General features: G+C 38.4%; 1 long non-coding RNA gene across 1 annotated transcript in view; it reads right to left on the bottom strand.

The window, feature by feature from the left end:
• LOC115032400 overlaps window positions 1–19024 on the bottom strand; it is a 287830-nt gene that overhangs the window by 134740 nt on the left and 134066 nt on the right. The window lies entirely within an intron of this gene.

Genomic DNA, 19024 nt, shown 5'->3' on the forward strand with positions numbered 1-19024 from the left:
CAGAAAGTCTCTTAGAATTTATTTTTACAAAATTATTTTTTTAAAAAACAAAGAAAGGCTATGTCTAGAGATTTATAAATTTATCCATTCAAGTTTCAGAGTCTTTACGCCCTAAGATCCTTTTGATCTTTGGATTTATGCATGAAATATGAATCTATGGTTCATACAGTTTGTAGGAATATATTTTATAAAATAGAAAAAAATTTAAGCCCAGAAAATATAAAGTCTTTTAAGGTAACTCAGAAATACAAGACTTATCTCTATTCATTGGCACCACTTTTCCTTGTTATCTTACTTAAGAAATTGTGAAAGTTGGGTAGCTAGAGGCAGAGACATCAAGCAGTGGTAAGAAATGGAGTAATTGTGGAAATGAACTGTGAAATATTGGTTACAGGAAATATCTTTATTTGCTCCGAGTCATCTGATGCTTGTGTTTATGGGAGTGAGAGTGAAGATGGTCACTCCTGGTGTTTTCCTTGATGGGGTTATGTTAAAACACATACTGGGGTGTCAAAACATGGTTCCCTAATGCAGTTTTCTGAGGAGAATTCTGAGCACTCGAGAGAAATCTCCAAGAAAAACAGACATGCTCCTTGTGATGACCTCAGTTTCCTCAAAAATAAATTATTCTTGGAACACTTTTCTGTGCCCCTGGGGTATTGGATGGGAGTGGGGCTACTTTAGATTATTCATCAAAACTGGCTATTATTATTTGCTTGTTATATTTCCTCTCTAGAAAACCATGGTTTTGCCAAGTGGGTTTTATCCTTGTGATTGCACACTTTACTATGTGATTCTTCTTAATCCTTGGAGTATACATTGTCTGACGCTTTGAATAAAGTTTGCTAGTTCATGAGACTTTAATCTACCTCACTTTTCAGCTCTATTCTCCCAAGTTCTACCACCTATAGATCAGAAAACAGTGGGAGACTTATAACCAGAACTTGTATTAGACTATGAACTAACAGCTTATTGTATACAAATTATAGCCATATACCATGGCTGTCCTTCTCAACAAACATGTCAGAACAGCAAACGCAAAAAATAGGTGAAGTGCACCCCCTTTCTGAGGATCTGAGCTTCTAAATGAAAGGCTGGATTAAGAATCCTGCTTCTTGATTCTTAAAAGCAACTGTATTGTATTTCATGTAATTAAACTCTCAGGCACTGGACCTCACAGCGGTACTAGTTTGTTATTTTAATTCTGGGTTGCCCCAGCGCTTTTTAGGGAAACTTCTGAGTGTATTTCAAAGATGTTCACAAAACTTGGTCCTTTGAAGGTTTGTAGGTGTGTATAATGAATTTTACTTGTCTTCACATCCAGTACTATCTCTCATCCTTCATCCTTTTTCCTCTGAAATCCATCTTCTGATTTCTTTACATTTTGGGGCAGTATCCTCTTCTTAACAAAAGAAAAATAAGGTATTTAGAGAGCTATGTGTCTATTTTAGTCTTTCTTAAGGTAAATACTTGTTCAATGCTCTTTTAGAAAGGAATCAAATACTTGTTTGATTATTTTCTTTGAGAACAAGCACTAGAGACTTGGACAGACAGTAATGAGGTGGGTGCTGCTGTTGTTTCCCCAGCTAGCTCTCAAGGGACATTGGCTGAATTACTTCATACTCTTTTTCTTGAACCAGCTATGCTAGCATTGATAATATAAATATTTTAAGCCATTAATCGAGATAGATTTTTATTTTCTTGACTCTTGCCCCTAGAAAATGGATTAGACAAATTTTCTAGTCAGTTTGCTAACCCATCAAGAAATCAATGGCATCAGATTTTGAGATGTGAAAATGGCTGATTGGTCTTTAATGAAAGATTCTCATTTATACCAGTTCCTTTGAAAACACATGACTAGTTTCTGTTAATATCCTAAATGATTACAGTTCTACCAATTAAAGTTAACAAGCCAGTAGCCTGTACAGCTCACATCAAGAAACAAATATATATTACACATTGCCATAGTTCTGGGCACTGCAAGGAAATGTGAAGAAATTAATAGGAGCTATGATGTTGTCTTCTCTTTCTTTACTCTTGACACAGTCTAAACTCAATTAAAGTAGTTGGAGTAGTTTATAGAAAACTATGATATGAACAGTTCTATACCAGTGTCAGAAAGCACATCCCAGAGACTCTTTGGGCAAATTCCTGAATTGAAAGCGTCACTTATTTGGGCTTCATTAATTCATGAATATTGTGTAAGTTTAAACAGTGAGAGCTGAAAGAGGGAATATGCACATCCTCCCAGACCACACACCATTGTTTTCTTTACTAAATTCACTATATATGCATATAAGCACACACACATAAATATATATATGCACTATATATGTATGTACATATATATATATTGTCAATTTATTTACATACATGAAAAATATATTTTAAGAAAAATGAGTGCAATTTTAGTAACAAAACTTAATGATGTTAAGGTGATAGCAAATAGACAAAAGATAAAGATAGACAAGGTCAGAGTTAGAAACCGAGCCGCCATACCATGAAATGGATAATCTGACGCTAAAATGCTCATGTGACTTGAGTTGAAATGTGGTGTTGGAGAACAGTAGTAAAGTCATGAAGGTAGGATCCTTAGCACCTCATTTCTGTCTTCCCAGCAATCAAAATAAGTGAAGATACCCCAAAACCAGGAAGCTAATCTGGCAGCAGCTTAATCATGGACTCTCCAGATTCCAGGTAAGCAGTAGTTATCAGTGGTTTAGACTTCCCAGGTTACAACAATTTGATGTAACATTCAAATCACATAATACATGCAGAGATACTTGTAAAATAGCCTAAACTATTGGAGAGACCACACATAGTAAATAAGGCATGTGTTTACCATGAGAATGGACTAAGCGGCTATACTGGGTCGGGGACTTGTTGGGACTGTGCATACCATTTGTAACTCTAGTTTACCTTAGCTATTCTGAATTCTAATGACATTACAATGAGAACAACATGGCAAAAATAAATATGACATAGAAGTGGGCAATATTTAGTCTAATTATCTGGTTCTAAAAGGCTGGAGAGAACCCATCATGGCTAAAATCCACAAAGGAAGACTAAGCCAGTGTAACAGGAGAAGAGGTGAGGGTTTCTGAATACTTGGTTCTCTGGATTTTTCTTCCATAGGCTTGCTTATGACCACCCGTAATCTAGTCTCCCAGAGTTTCTATTATTTCTTGTTTATTCTATTGGCATCAATGCCTAACTCAGATTTGGAACTGAGCTGCGATTCACTGCATTGAACAAATAGGCCAGGGACCAAAATATTGGTAACAATCTGTTGGTTAGTTCAGCCACTAAAGTTCTTACCACAATAAAGATGAAATTAGAATAGAATTACACATCATAATATAACATACCATTTGGGTTGGTATACAGCTAAAAGAAATACTGGAAGAAACTTATAAAGAAGCAGATTTAGAAAATACTATGCCCATTTAAAACACTGAATATATTTAATAAATATTTAATGGAGAATCACTCTACATCCTTACATATAACAGGTGAGATGAAACATGGACTTATAAGCTTCAATGATATCTGTCTCCTTAAAATTAAAAATTCTTATCCATAATATAATATTAAAATAAAACTGACTTCTTTGTTATTCCTTCTGCTACTTCCACATAGGCAGGATAAATAACCAAGACCATTATTATTTTCTGAAATAACTGTAAAATACCTGCCATTTGTCTTTCATCTATTATGAAACAAAGACAGAAATACTGACAACAAGAGGAGGAATAGGAAGTAGAGAAGGAGGAGGGTATTTGGGTAGTGGAAATATAGAGAAGTCCTAGTTATTCACAAACACTTGTTCTTAGTGGCCCTATTATTCTATAAAATTTTGCCAATAGTGTAAAATGTTCCAGGGTTCAACTCGTTTAGAGGTGACGTTTCCATGACATTATTGGATGAAATAAAATCCTATCGTTTTACAGTCTGGAACATGCTAGCAGACCTAGAATTGGTTGACAGTCATAGACCAAGATTAATAAATAACAACAATAATAAAAACAGAGCTCTAAACCCCAAAAAACCAATTTTGAAACAATTACAGGCAACTATTATGGGGCGCCTCTAAACAGTTTTAGCTAAATTCCCTCAGCACAGCTCTGATGACAATAATGTGCACTGTGCATGCAATTCACTGCACACACTTCAAAACGCACTCTGCTGTATGTGGTATTAATGAATAAGGCTACCAGCTTAATATACCATCGTTAACAATGGAATTGTTCACAAGTGTGAGGATACAGCGATGTTTTCTCTGTGACTTCATGTTCAGGAGAGAGGCAATTTTTGTGTGTGTGTGTGGGTGTTTTAAACTCATTATGGAAACCTCCTTGGTTAGTCCACGGTTAGTTTTACAATTGTGCTAAAAAAATGAAGTCATTCAAAGCCTGGAGCAAGAAGGAAAATATACACTAACCGAGATACTAATTTTATAGCCAGGATGCTGAAGCTTTTGGCCACAAAGATCTGTGTTTATCCAATAAATAGGCAGGGAAAAATGAGCCAGAGTGAGGAGAATAATGTTGGGTCTCTAACTTTGAAACAAGAAGTAGGCAAACTGAAACAGGCCAAACTCAGAACCCAACACAGCAATGCAAGGTGTATTTGTAAGCTTTCCACTCGCAGAATAGAACGAATGGCTCTGGCCGACCTCTCATAATCATAAAACAAGAAGTGGACTGTAACAAGTGTATACTGTAAAACTCCTGCTAATTATGAGTGCTGTGAACAATCACCCAGTTAAACAATCCATTCACCTCCACTAATTTTTATCTTTTATCTTTTCAATTTTTTATTGGATTTTATACACACATGCCAAGAAAAATCAAAATTCATTATATAAAGTGATGTCACCAAGATAATTGTTCGTGAAAAAGCTGTCCGATATCTGGCTATTAATGAGTCTTTGGCCACATCAAATGACAGGTTTTTCCCCCAGCTTTCGTATTAAAATGTTTCTGCTGTTAAACCAATTATTTTTTTCCAAATCAATAACCATTTCGTCTCTTGACTTTCAGGAGTCCCAGCCTTGCTGTTATTGTTTATTGTGAAACATGTTATTTAAAATAGCAAAGTTGTCACTGTACTTTGTTAAATGGCACTATTATGTTTGATAACCATTCTGTGGATAAATATTCTGAAAGCTACATTTCTATGAAGGATCATAGCTCTCTGCCCCTATGACTTGTCATGAATACCCTATAGAGGTTTTAGAGGCCCTGAAGTAGATGTATAACAAAAAATATAATCATAAAATCTTAAAAAGGTTAAAGAAAAGAAAAAAAAAGTACTGTGGGCCAAATTTATTTCTGTTACCAGTAATATGCCATTGGAAGAATGGCTGGATCCTTTCCCCAACCTCTGCAACTCTCTGCCTCTCTGCTTATTTGTCTTTCTCATCTGTCTGTCCCATATGTCTGTCTGTTGTCTATCAATATGTCTATCATCTATGTATGTATGTATGTATGTATGTATGTATGTATGTATCTATCTATCTATCTATAAATCAATCAATATGTCTATTTATCTATCTATCTATCTATCTATCTATTTTTGAGGGGGGAGAGGTAAAAATAATAGCAAGATATTACACTGTAGTGTTTACATATGTCAGGGAATTTATACATGCTGAAAAATTAAAGAGGGCAAGTTAGGTCTGTTCAGACAACAAGGAGGGAACCTGGAGTACTAAAAACAATTGCAGTAAAACAGTGCCTGCTCTGGAAGGAGCACCTTGTTTTGTTTGTGGTTGTTGTTGTTGTTTGTCTGTTTTCCTTGCTTGGGTTTAACTTTTCAGTGGCTTTCAACAGGGTCCTCCCTTCATGCTTATCACATACCTCTGCTGCTTTGCCTTTAACTCATTCTGGACCATGACACTCCTCACCAGTTTGTGACAGTTACTAGAACTTTCAGCACCTGGGCCTGTTTGAACTATCAGGGTGTTATTTTCTTGTCTTCCCTGTTCTGTTGAATGATCTGGCACATAAAATGACAGGGCTGTAAATAAATCACAATTTTCTGCGTTTTACACCGTATGACAAGCCTAGCTCATTCAGACAGCCCTAGACAGCACCTCATATGCATTTGTGGCACTGCACACTGTTCTCCCTCCACAGTGACCTTCAGTCTTTCCGCTCTTCTTGATATCACTGCCATTCTACGCCTTATCTTTGTCTCTCTCATTCTTCACCCCTCCTTTTCCCTCCTACCCTGTTGGCCAGGCTATCTAATTACCTTTCTGATATATGTCCACCTCCTAGACCACTGCCTGCCTGGCGACTGCTGACCTCTGTCTCTGGCTCCCTTGCTTCCAAGTGTCCCAACATTGCCAAGTTAGGTAAAGGTTTCAGGCTGCATGCTTGCGTCCTAGGAGAGCTTCCAGACTCTCCATTGAAGTTTCCTAGGCAGAGAGAAATGAACATATACCCCCGAGGAACCTAGAGGCTTAACCCAAAGCAGCCCAAAGCAAGCCCCAAAGAGCTTTAAAGAGTTGTATTTTGCTTTAAAAATGCATGTGAATTTTATATTCTGTTCCATAAATATCTCCACGTTTGTGTTAACATTAAAATATTATTTCCTTTAACATATTGACTAAAAGTAATGTTCCAGGATGCCTTGCTAAACCTGTAAGATCTTATGCTTCCTGCAACCTTGTTTCCCCCCAGGGTCCACATGCCTAGAGCAATGGAAGACTTGTACTCTCATGATGTGGCCTTCGGAAGGAAGGGTGAGCTAGTAGCATATCCACAGCAGCCTAGCTCCTCTTGGGGCATCCTTCATACCTTCCCTGAGGAAGGAGGAATTAAGCACCGCACTTAGCCTTCATGGCAAACTGTTCAACCACTACTAAAGAGTGATCTGTCCAAGTGGCTGTGTCTTAGACTCAAGTTACTCAAAAGATGGACAGATGTCACTCTGTCCTCTGGGACAAAGCTTTTAAAAGAGCCTTTCCAAAGTGTCTGCAACAGAGCAGACAACGAGTGGAGGTTAGCATCAAGTGTAATCCTTCTAGACTCTGAAGAATTGCTAAGACTATGTAGTGCTTCTAGAGGCATATATGTATCTGTTTTTCTTTAGGCAGCATTTCTAAGTCAGTTTTAAGTTCTGTATCACTAGAAAGGCAAGCAGTGTCAATAACAAGGTAAATTCAGGAGATGGAAACACAGTGGGCACTTCCTGTACATAAGGGCCTTCCAGAGAGTCAAATCTGTCTTTAATCAGGATGGCACATTTTCCTATGTGCAGTTGTAAATAATAGTTATGTTGACAAAATAGAGAAGTGACATTAGAATCTCAAAGTCCATATCTTCTTTTAGTCTCTATTAGCTGCAAACTCTCGAATGGTATTGATTGGTTCTACTTCAGGGGTCTAGAGGGATGATTCTCCAAAAGGAAACATCTGGTTGGCCTATAACTTTTTATTACTCTATAGAGCAATAGAGATTCTTGCCCAGGAGTCTCAAGGGCACCTGAGACTTATCCTCAAGTCAGAGACATAGCTCAATGAATGGACACAGGCCTCCTGTGAGAAATGTCAATCTGAACAGGTTGCAAATGTAGCACATCACATTTAACAGACAGGAAGACACTCAGGTCAAGTGTGTGGAGAGGGTGAGGTCCTTCAATGGTCACTAGTTCCTTCACATTCTAGATCTTGAATCATGTGTCTACATCTTAAAGACATGGGAGACATTAACACATTCCTTTTAAAAGTTTGTTTTCCCAAAGAAGTCAAAATGTTGGGAACATGGCAAGATCGTTTCAGGGTCTTTAACCCACCACAGGATACTTTAACCTAACCATGATGAGGGATTGCTAAGCCAGGGAGTGTTTTCTTGTGTGTCATTTTCATAGAAAATATTCAACAGAAATTTGGTGACAGGCTACAAAACTACATGCAGATGGGTCAGAGTTCCAGTTAGGTTTAATTACAAGCTGTCACTTATCAAGTAGGAAGTTCAAGGAGCTTTAGCTAATCGGTGTATGCGCTAACCTCTTCCTCAGGGAGAAGTCCAACTTCTAAACTGCATTTAACATTTGCTGCACAGTCCAGAAAAGAAGACAGAGGAAGGAAACAATGAAAAAAATCATTTCAAATAACAAAATCTTCACAGGAAATGCGTGTGATCCAGCCAGGCTAACAGTAAACACTTACCATAGAGGCTGCTGAGAGTACACTGAATCACAGTCAGTATTCAGAAGAGGTGAAGGGGAGCCAGAATGTTGCTAGAGGCCAGAAGGTCCTAGGTGTGGCCACATTTGCCTAAGCCTTCCTGTGTTGGCAGGTTCAGGGAGAGCTTGTTTAAAGCCGTGACATTCGTCTTGACAGCACCAACTCTGTCGTCATAGCAGCCCAGTGCCATGTTTCATATAAGATCCTAAGTAAATGATCCAAATGCTTTGTGGCTCAGGTTGTCCCATCCATTATAAAAGGACCCTCATAGCAACGACCTCACATTGCTGCTTGCAAAGCCTTTAAACTTGGGCCTGATACACAGTTAAGACCAGATGTATTATGTACTACGACGCTTGTCCATTCAAATACTACAAGTTGTGTCATTACCAGTGTCTGAAAATGATACAAAAGTTGATCTATAATTCTCTGTTACAATAAAACCATTACATTTCAGTAGCATTCTTTACACAGTATTATTTTTGTAGATTTAATTTAAATAAGTAAGGCATTATCTGTGTTCAAGCTGTCTAATGGAGTTTATGCTGTTGTGTCATGACACGATAAGTGTTTATAGCAACATGAAGGTAGAATTCTGCTTCTCCTAACTATAGCCACCTTGGGATGTAATCACTATTATATCTCTACTGACATTGATCAGTTTCTCTAGCAATGTGTCCATGAAATGTAAATATAGGCAGGTACGTGAAACTTTAAAAGCATTTGTTAGATCCAGGAATGTTTCTGAAACTGAGGTTAGACTCAGTCAAATACATTTCACCATGGGTAGTTAATTTGGCATTAATAAACATATGTACTCCTCTGTTTGGTTCAAATTGCAGAAATGTGCTTGGTCTTGATGCCCCTCAGGACTACACTTCTGTCAACAGGTCCCCAAATTAATTGTACTGTATGAAATCCTGCGACTATCTGTCTCTATTCCTTTGGTGAGAACCTGAATACTCTAGAGCAACGTGGAACCCTGTAAGCAGAAAAAGACGTAAGATCCAAAGACCCCATCTTTGATTTGCCTTCTTCAAGTAACCCTCATTCTTCACATCCCCAACTACAGCAAAGATAATGAACTTATCTCCCAAGTACTTTAGACAGAACACGACCTTTATAAACTCTGAGATCAATACAAACATTTATTGGACCACTTCCTTGGTGACTAATATTTTTACCGTATATAATCAAAAGATACATACATATATATTTTACACACACACACATGTATATATATGTATATGTATATGTATATGTATATGTATATATATATATGTATATATATATATATATGACAGTCTGAGTCTTCTTATAAATAACTATTTTCTTTCCATGTTTTATAAATTCCAAGGACTGTGATAACGTGATATGTATCATTTCATTTTCCTAAAATAATAATTTACAATTCCCATTTTAAAAGAAAGCCACCGTTAAAAAACAAGTATAATGTCAATAGAAGTGTTAGCTTCAAGTGCAAGTCTCTTTCAGTAGAGAGCCTGTACAGCAACATTGCAAGCTGGACAATGGGTAGACTGGCTTCTTTCCTCCTTCTTCTGGACCCTCTGATTCGGTCTCTGAAGCTTTTGCCTAATTCATAGTTTTATCCTACTTTGTTGGGGCCATGGCTGTGGCCTTCTAAAGGTACATTCTGTTTCTTGAATGACCTACACCATATACATGAATTGGAATTCTGGGGGAAATTTGTTAAAAAAAAATGTGGAAGGTAGAGAGAAGGAAAGCAGTAATAAATGCATTCTGTGTCCAGGTCAGCTGCCTCTGGCCTTGAGCATGCTCTCTCAGCTTTCACACACATTCCCCATGAGTCCCCTAAGTTCTAGCCATTTTACTAGGTTTGAGAGGCACTGGGACCAATGCAGTATGGCTACAGCTCTAAAAAACTCAAAGTCAAATGGAAAGGAAAAATGAGTGCCCAGGGAAAGAAATGCCCATTCCAGCAAGTTCAGGATGGCTCCTCTGCCTTAAAAATGCTCCTAGCATAAGGTCTTAAAGAAAGGACTAGGATTCTCTATCAGAAATACAAAATAACTACATTTCTGAAGGAGGAAATTGGAGTTGCAAAGACAAGGGGTATGCACCTGATCATTTATTTCTTCAAGTGGAGTGTACTATCAGCTACCTTGTGTCGTGCCACATCTATGACTTATCACTACAAGAGTAATTGTGACATGGCCTCTGCCCTCGGAAGAGAATGCATGGCCAGGGTAGTGAGAAAAACTTGCAAAAAAGTAAAGCAAACATTCATAATGCCAGGTAATTAGTGCTACACAAGAGGTAGGACCCAAAGATGTAGGGATGCAAAGAGTAGACTAGCAAGCAGCAAACTCCCTGAATGGGGTCTCAGTGTCCAACAGCTGACTGACAGTGGATTTTTGCTTTAGAAAGGATAAATTAAAACATCAGTTCTCCAAGGGTCATCCATGGGCCAGCAGCTCAGCTTTCCTGGTGGCCTTGCTGTCTTGCTGCAAATGTAAAGTGCTGAGCTTCAACCTTTAGTAACTCAGGAGGTGGGAAAGGAGACAACATGTTTTATATTTTAACAAGATATTTGGGACATTTTGATGCATAATCAAATTGTCCAGGTCTCTAGGCCAGAAGTTAAAGGGAACAGAGGTAAGAAGGCAAAAACAGGGCGTTAAGTTTCTCAGGATATAGAGCCTACTCATGTGGTCTTTGGAGGCCATCCTGAGCAATGCCGTTTTAGTATCGCATCAGCCAACTTTTCCTTTTCTTTGTGGATAGCTAAGTACCCAGCATTTGGCTTATGTACTTGCATCTGTCTCTTAAAGCAATGTAATAATACTACACATTTCTCATGTAGTATGAAGATTTGGAGGCAGGGGAGTGATATGTCATTTACCCCAGACAATATTAATAACCAGCAGCACACACTGATGATTTAGTATGTACCACTTTGATAAAATATCTCATGTACAGAGAGACTTTAGAAGTGGTTCCCTGGTCATATTAATGCATTAGAAAGTTTCCCCAGGCAGAGGCTACAAGAATAAGCTGGGCAGTATTGTTTTGATGACAAGGTCAATTGCCAAAAGGATTCTTTAGGGAAGAATTTAGGCTATACCTTTGCTCTAGTTTAAAAAAAAATTAAAAAGACTACAATCAAAATTTTAATGTGTCCACACTTTTCAATATTTCACAGTATTAATTCAAGTGAACAAAAGCAGATGTGAGACCAGAGTCTCATTAAAGTAATTATTCATTAGTGCCTTTTTTCCTCTTGTGTTCTTTGTTCCTTACCATCACTTTTCATCCCATTTAATGTTTCCTTGTAGGGTCACAATGTTAATTTTAAGGTTATGTTTTAATGGCTTTCTAAATGACACGTCCATTGTAGTGAAATGAATGCATCAAGTTGCTCCTGCAGGTGGAGATGTGCTATTGACTCACAGTTAGAAGGGTACGAGAATGTCGAAACTATTCATTTGAAGAATGTATTAATATCCTGCATATTTAAGGAAAGTGAATGAAGTCAGGACTGTTTTCACTAAACCTCCTCAGTGCTAGGAAAGCTCTTATCATTTCCCATCTGAGTCTCCTATGAACAACAGCTCTTGTTGAGTTTAAAACACCCTCATTCTCACTGAGAAATTAATTCTAAAATGGGGCTGGGCTTATAAAAGGCCCAACTTGGAAAATATTTCTGCTTCTGCTAAAGCAATCAAAGTCTCCTTTTTATTTCTGGTTCAGTCAATGTTATCCATTTTCCTGCTGCTAGATGTATCTCTAGAGGTCATGTGTGTTACCTTGAGAAATTTTACATTCCTGTATAATTTTCACATAGGTATTGCTCTAGAGAGGAGTGAAGCTGTGAATTAGCTTCTGTTTTCCCAATTTATAGTTCTATAAAACACTTGATAATGAGAATCGTCATATTAACCATGCCTGAAAACATAAGCAATAATAATAATATAGCAATCTGGAGCCAAAACATTTAAGAATAATCTAAAATTCCATCTTAAGAAGTATCATGCTCCAACTACCCTATCTGATATCTTCCTTGTTTACCCAATTGAAGGTTAAGTTGTCAATCTGTGAGATTTTCCAGGATGTTATTTTTAAAGGAAAAATGGTGGCTACTGTTGGCTTGAAAATTTAACAAAATAGTTGAAATTTGCAAAATATCTGGACACATTATATAGGGTGATGACATAGTTTGTATTAGAGATGAATGTGTTTCTCTCTCTTTCATTCTTTTTTTTCCTTCCTTCCTTCCTTCCTTCCTTCCTTCCTTCCTTCCTTCCTTCCTTCCTTCCTTCCTCTATCTCTCTCTCCCTCCCCCTCTCTCTTCCTTCCTTCCTTTCTTTCTTTCTTTCTTTCTTTCTTTCTTTCTTTCTTTCTTTCTTTCTTTCTACAAGCCTGTCTTAAACAAACGAGTACTTGGGAAATGCATAGTTTTTGCTTTTTTCTAGTTCTATGTTATTTAACAACAAGTAAGAATTAAACTTCAAAAATAATTGCAGGGAGGAAAGAACACACAAAAGGTCAAACTGAAAGAAATATGTGAAGATAGAGAGTACCTCCTAATCACATGCCAGGAAAGGGAAGAATTTGGGCCCTGGAGAAGGAAGACACAGGACTAATTTAGTGCCTGGAGTGGCATCTTCTTCCCTAGTGGCAGTCTCCCTGAAATGTGACCAGGCCCTTACTCATTGCAGCTTTTACCCAGGCTTTTTCTCATGTGCCCATACCTATGCCATGGCTTGTCTTATTTTAGAGTTGTTCAGTTCTTCTATCTATATACTGTGAAATGCCTGGCTTCTCTACATGGATTTATGGGTGTTTTATAAGCTCTGTGTATGTATGGAAAGGGTGTGTTGTACGTGTGTGTAAAGTATGTGTGTAGATATCAGACAGACAGCTTTGTTCTCACCTTTCACCTTGCTTAAAGTATGCCCAATTGATGTTTACCACTGTGCATACTAGACTAGCTGGCTCACAACCTTGCATGAATTCTATATCTATCACCCATGATCATACAGAAGTGCTGGAATTCCAGACACACACTGTGCAGATGGCTTTATGTGTATTCTAGGTAACTGAAGTCAAGGACTTACACTTGTCCAGCAAGTGCTTTACCCACTCAGCCATCTCCCTAGCCCCTTTAGAGCAGTTTGAAGGGAGTTTTCAAACCAGTAAAGTGCATGTGCTCTAAAATTTAAAGTCTGCAAACATCTTAGGAACAATACAGGTCTGGTTGAAGTTAGACTAGGGGATGGTACTTCTTTTGTGTACCTAAGACCTCTTAGAACAGTGGATGGTAGAACATTCTAGAGCTGTAACTAACTGGATCTTGCCCTTTGTGTTTACATGGCATTAATTGAGTAACTAACTCTTGGTGAGACAGTTTTACCTTCCCATAGGAGTTGACAGTTTTAAGGAAATAATGTAGGAAATGGTTCAGAAAGGGTACCTATAAGACCTACCCTGGCACCTAGGTAAACACTCACCACCCTATCTACCTTATGTCTCCATAAAGCATAATTCCAACTGGATTTGTACATCATCATCTTTGAATACTTCTCTATAGGTATGTCTATACAATTTGTAGACAACATACACGTCATTTTCATGTTTGTATATGTTGAGTTTCGTGTATGTGAATGTGTGTGTATGTGTGTAGACTTATGTGTGAGGACATGTACGTGGAGATGGGGGAGATCGGATTATTGGTTCTTGCCTTTTGCCTTATTTGAGTCAGGGTTTTTCACTCACTGCTACATGCAGCAGGCTAGCTGCTCTTCAAGCTTCCAGGGAATCACCTGTCTCTATATCCCATCTTTTCATAGACATGCCGAAATATAGGTAGTGTACTAGTGTATCTGTCTTCTGAGTGGTTTCTGAGGATCTTAACTCAGGTCCTTGAGTTTGAACAGCATGCCCTTTATCACACTGAGCCATCGACATGGTCCAGTAGCATCAAACTCCTAAAGCAATGGATTGGTGTATGAGGAGTCATTGAGAATATAGCAGTTAAGTCTTGTATTTATACAGAGATGAGCTAGCCAAGCATTTTATTCCTGAGTGCTTGAACTAGCCCATGTTCCTGAGTATTATGCTGTAAGTAAATAAAGAGCTTTCTCTGATACCCATACCACACCCTTAGACTTCCTGCTTGCAGAGTGTTAGTGAAACTTTAAACTTCAGATTATTTTTGGGTGTTGTATTCTTAGGATGCTATGGGTGTAACCTGGAAAGCAGTCACTCTGTAATTCTACTGATTTCACTTTCTCTTTGTCTTTGAACATCTCATGGGTACACTTTCCACCCTTGGTGAACTGTCTAAATCCCTGCCTCTACCCTGGAATATCAATAGTGCTTCTCACACTGCAAAATATGTCAAAATAATCAAGAGAGCTTTTAAACAGACCTTTAAGCCCTAGCTCTAAAGTTTCCAAATTGACTCAAAGCGGTTTTAATGGGATTCTATGGGTTATTGTCATTGCTCTTCTGGCAATCTCACTTTTGCTCTATGTACTCTCCTGGAATCTTTCCATATTCCTAGCTACATGGGGGAAGAAATAGCATATATATCTCAGAGCATCACCAACCTGTTTTAGCCAAACTGATACCTAGAACACTATCCTGTTGGATGTGCTATTTAGTCACTGTTTGTTGCTGTGGTTACTGCATCTCCCTGTTCTTGTTTACTATTTAACTATCTTGGACTCTACAAATAATAATAGCACTAGCAATCATAAATGTAGTCAATAGAAAGGTCAGCTGTCACTTATAGAACTCAGGATTATGTTGAATGTCACTAAGGCCCATGACTCTGATCATGCTTATTGGCATGGTGTTCACATTCTAATTCCTTACATTCAGGACATAGATGTGATGTAACCCTTACAGCAACTGGCACATAACAAAAGCTTCATAATTGTTCTCTTCATAACAGAAGCTCTGGAAAGTTTAAAGAAAAGAACAATAAAAAAATGAAAGAAAACTCTCATTTCTGTAAACATTCAACAAGGCTCACAAGACATCTATGTGGGAAGTTCTTTTCTATCAGGATTGTGTACAATGAATGCCTTTAACAGGCAACGCTTTCTACAAGGTCGTGTTTTATATCAATGTTTACCTTCACTCTAGGAGGGGAAGCAAGGCAAGCACATAACTGATGCTACCCCCAGGATGCACATAAAACAAAACTATACAGACAGATTGCTATGGGAGTCACAACTTAATATTAGGGAGATGGACTCAGGATGGCACATTGAAAATTTCCTTCTTGCCTTATGAGAATGCTGTGAGGTTTTGGATTCCTTGAATTCTGAGGATGAAGGGTAGAAAATGAAAGTCTTACCTAAGGTTTAGGCTTATAGATAAGAAATTGATGAGAAATCAGAAATCACAGAAACAAGACCCCAAAGCCACATGAAGAGTGTTTTTAGAAAAGTCTTATAACTTGACCCTTACAAAAGCAGATAAAACATTTTATATTGGAACAGCCTCCTGATCCATGTTATATACAGCAACTGAGGAATATATGTTTATGTTAATTAAAAATTTAAAATGTAAATTACTTTACTAATTATATATTAAAAGTACGTATCTTATATGACCTTTCAAGCAAAACCTACCTTAACAATCTTAATATAAATATAGTTTCATGTAAATATATTTACGTATACCAAAGAAACATAGCTTGAAATGATAAAGGAATAAAGAGAATGCTTTTGTAAAATGATAATAAAGTGAATTTTTTTACTTTATAATTTGCTTATCATTTTTAAAGATCTATTTTTTTCAATGAAATCAGAATATTCATTATCACATTAAGAATGATCTGGGAGGTGGTATAACTCGTGCTATGTATAAACATGCCTTGCTTAGTTTCAGTGAACTTCTGGAAGATTCTTTTCCCTTCTGCATAGGCCTGTGGACACTGCTAGACAGAAAGTGAACAAAAGCTCCACTTATCTGGGGGCAAAGCTGCAGAGGTGCTCAGGTCTGCTCCCACCACTTAGGAGGAGTGTGACCTGAAGCAGCATTTATCTGTGAAGCAAGATTGCACAGGAAGATGAAGTTCAATGTGTTTTAGATTCTTGGAGATTTTAAGAGCAGAGCGTGCTTTCACTTTGGAGTCGTTTACCTAGATGTGTCCATCCCCATGTTGTACACTAAGGGACACCCCGAGAAGGGATCTGGGACTCTGGTTTCTCGGAACTGCTCTTTTTGGAGTTACTTTAGTTACTTACCATGTGTGTTCTCACAGCATCAAACAGGCTTCAAATTGGCTATAATTTTAATCATAGGTCAACAAGAGAGAGCAAAGAAAGAACATACAGAAGTGATTCTGTTCATAGAAATATAGAAAACCAACAAGGGGCTCAAAAAGAAACATATCGTTTTTTAGTGAAGCAGGGGAAGAAACGAGTCTGTGAGAGGTCATTGCATCCTCCACACCCTTCACAACATCCTCTGGTATCAGTTCATACAGAAATTCAAAGTTGGCGCGCTGCTCTTGGTGCAAAGCATTCCACGTACACTTTAAACCTTTATACGTATATTCACATCAAAATACTACTCAAGGTCCGTGAAACTTGAACAAACACCTCTCAAAATAAGAGTTGACCCTAAAATTAGGTGAATAATGATCTGCTTGGGGGAGAGAAAGTCCTTGACTCGTCCCAGATGTGTTGCTTTCAATTAGCTTCAAGGCTGACCTCAGTACCATCCTGGCTCCTCTGTACCATCCTGGCTTTCTAATTCTGCCATTCTTCATTCCTTTGAGTTGGGTATTAACCATCAAAGGTCGCCATTAAAATGTACATACGCTATGTGGAATGGGAGGGTGGACCATTAACATCCATTTACACATTTACCCGGATTTATTAAGTTCATAAGCTGTCATTTATGTCTCTGGAGGGCATAGCCCACGAGAACCAGAATGCATGAAATAAGTCACTCAGCATGGGAAGGGAATGGGGAGGAAATGGGAAGAGATAGCCCGGGGAAGGGAAAGGATGACGTAGTTAGTGGAATCTCCCGCAAGAATCCAGGAGCACAGCTTGCAGCTTGGCCACTCTAAAAACCTACTAGAAAATGTTTAGAGACAGAATTCAAACTCATCAGGACCAGAGTAGCACATGAATACGTGAATCTTGCAAAATCCCAGCGTTTTACTTCTTCAGGGTAATTTGTGAGGTAAATATACCCATAGAGAATCTCAGGATTCAAACATCAAAGACTTGAGGATGCTTTACGACAGCCTGGATTTACTTGCAAATTAACGTGTGTGGGACATTATCCATTAGATTGCACTACAAGCAAAAAATCTGAAATCAAGTAATTTAATCTCTGCCTCATTTTATCCATCTGTGAAGAAAAGTAGCTATAGCTATTTCCTACCAATTCTCCCAGGGTTGGTACAAGATTTAAATGAGCCTCACATTTTTTTTTTTTTTTGAGATTCTGCAGAAGCTGCTTGCAATTTATCAAAGTATTTAAACTGTGTTCCCCATTGTATAAATTCAAAGTTCTTGTCAGCACCCCATGAATGTTTTACTAAGGTCACTTGAAGGAAACACACTTATTCCAGGTTTCTATTTTCCACTCTAATCTATATAGAGCAAAGTTTTTGATCCTATCAGCTGTTTGATCTTGGCAGTTATAATCAAGGAGTTTCCTATAAAAAGAAAAGAAAGGGCTGTACACTCAGGAAGACTTTCAAACGCACTGCACTAAGAAGCTGGAGACTGAGGGTCTGGCCCCCCTCACTTTTCAACTGCCTGGGGCCTCTGAGCAAGACCCGAAGAGTCCCTTCCCTCTGAGATGGGGAAACATAATTTGGCCCCTGCCCAACTCTCCCATTTTCCTGGGAACTACTGCTCTCTTCACTGATAGTGCCCTGGCCCTGCAGGCCTGCTTTGTGTTCCTCAAACATTCAAGCTACTTTTAGCTTGAGGGGTCTTTGCACTGGCTGTTCCTGCAGCCTGGTACATTCGTCTGTCAGATCTTGGCCTAGCTGGCTCTTTCTTCTCATTCAAGTCCCAGCTAAAAAATTCCTTTTTTTCTGAGGCAACTCTCCTTACTGGCACCCCGCGATCATGTTTTATTTGTTACATATCACAATGCCTGCTTTTACTGCTTTCAAAATCTGCCTTGTATTATCTTACTGAGACATCACGCCATTGTCTGCCTCTCACTGAAGACGGGCTTCGCGCAAGTTGGCTTTTGTCAATACTGGTCAAAGCCAAAGATCTAATACTAAAACCACAAAACCTGTAAACAGAAGGCATCAGGACAGGGTTCTCGGGCCTTTATCTTTTGAAATAAACGAGTACAGATCCTTAACAACCAGGTAGCCAGGCTGTCTTTGCAGTCGCTCCCCACGTGAAATCTGTGACTTCACTCGGACTCACAGCTGTTACGTCCTAATATTCTTTATCCCAGAAAAGGGTATTAGAATCACATTTGCTTCTGTTCTCTGAAACTCGGCCAGTAAAAGCATCTTTAAGCTCGTTACTCTTTCCTATGAAGTCAGCTGGGCCCTTTAAGAATACACTAGCCATATTTTGTCAATGCCATTGGCGACAAAAACAAACAAACAAACAAACAAATCAATTATGCCCTCACATTACTGGTCAATTTCATATGATCCGTTCAGGTACTCTTTGCATCTTTATGTCTTATGAATTATACATTCAGATTTTTTTCTAGCCCGGCGTGGTGGTGCACGCCTTTAGTCCCAGCACTCGGGAGGCAGAGGCAGGCGGATTTCTGAGTTCGAGGCCAGCCTGGTCTACAAAGTGAGTGCCAGGACAGCCAGGGCTACACAGA

The sequence above is a fragment of the Mus caroli genome, chromosome 11 (assembly GCF_900094665.2).
Source record: "Mus caroli chromosome 11, CAROLI_EIJ_v1.1, whole genome shotgun sequence".
NCBI lineage: Eukaryota > Metazoa > Chordata > Mammalia > Rodentia > Muridae > Mus > Mus caroli.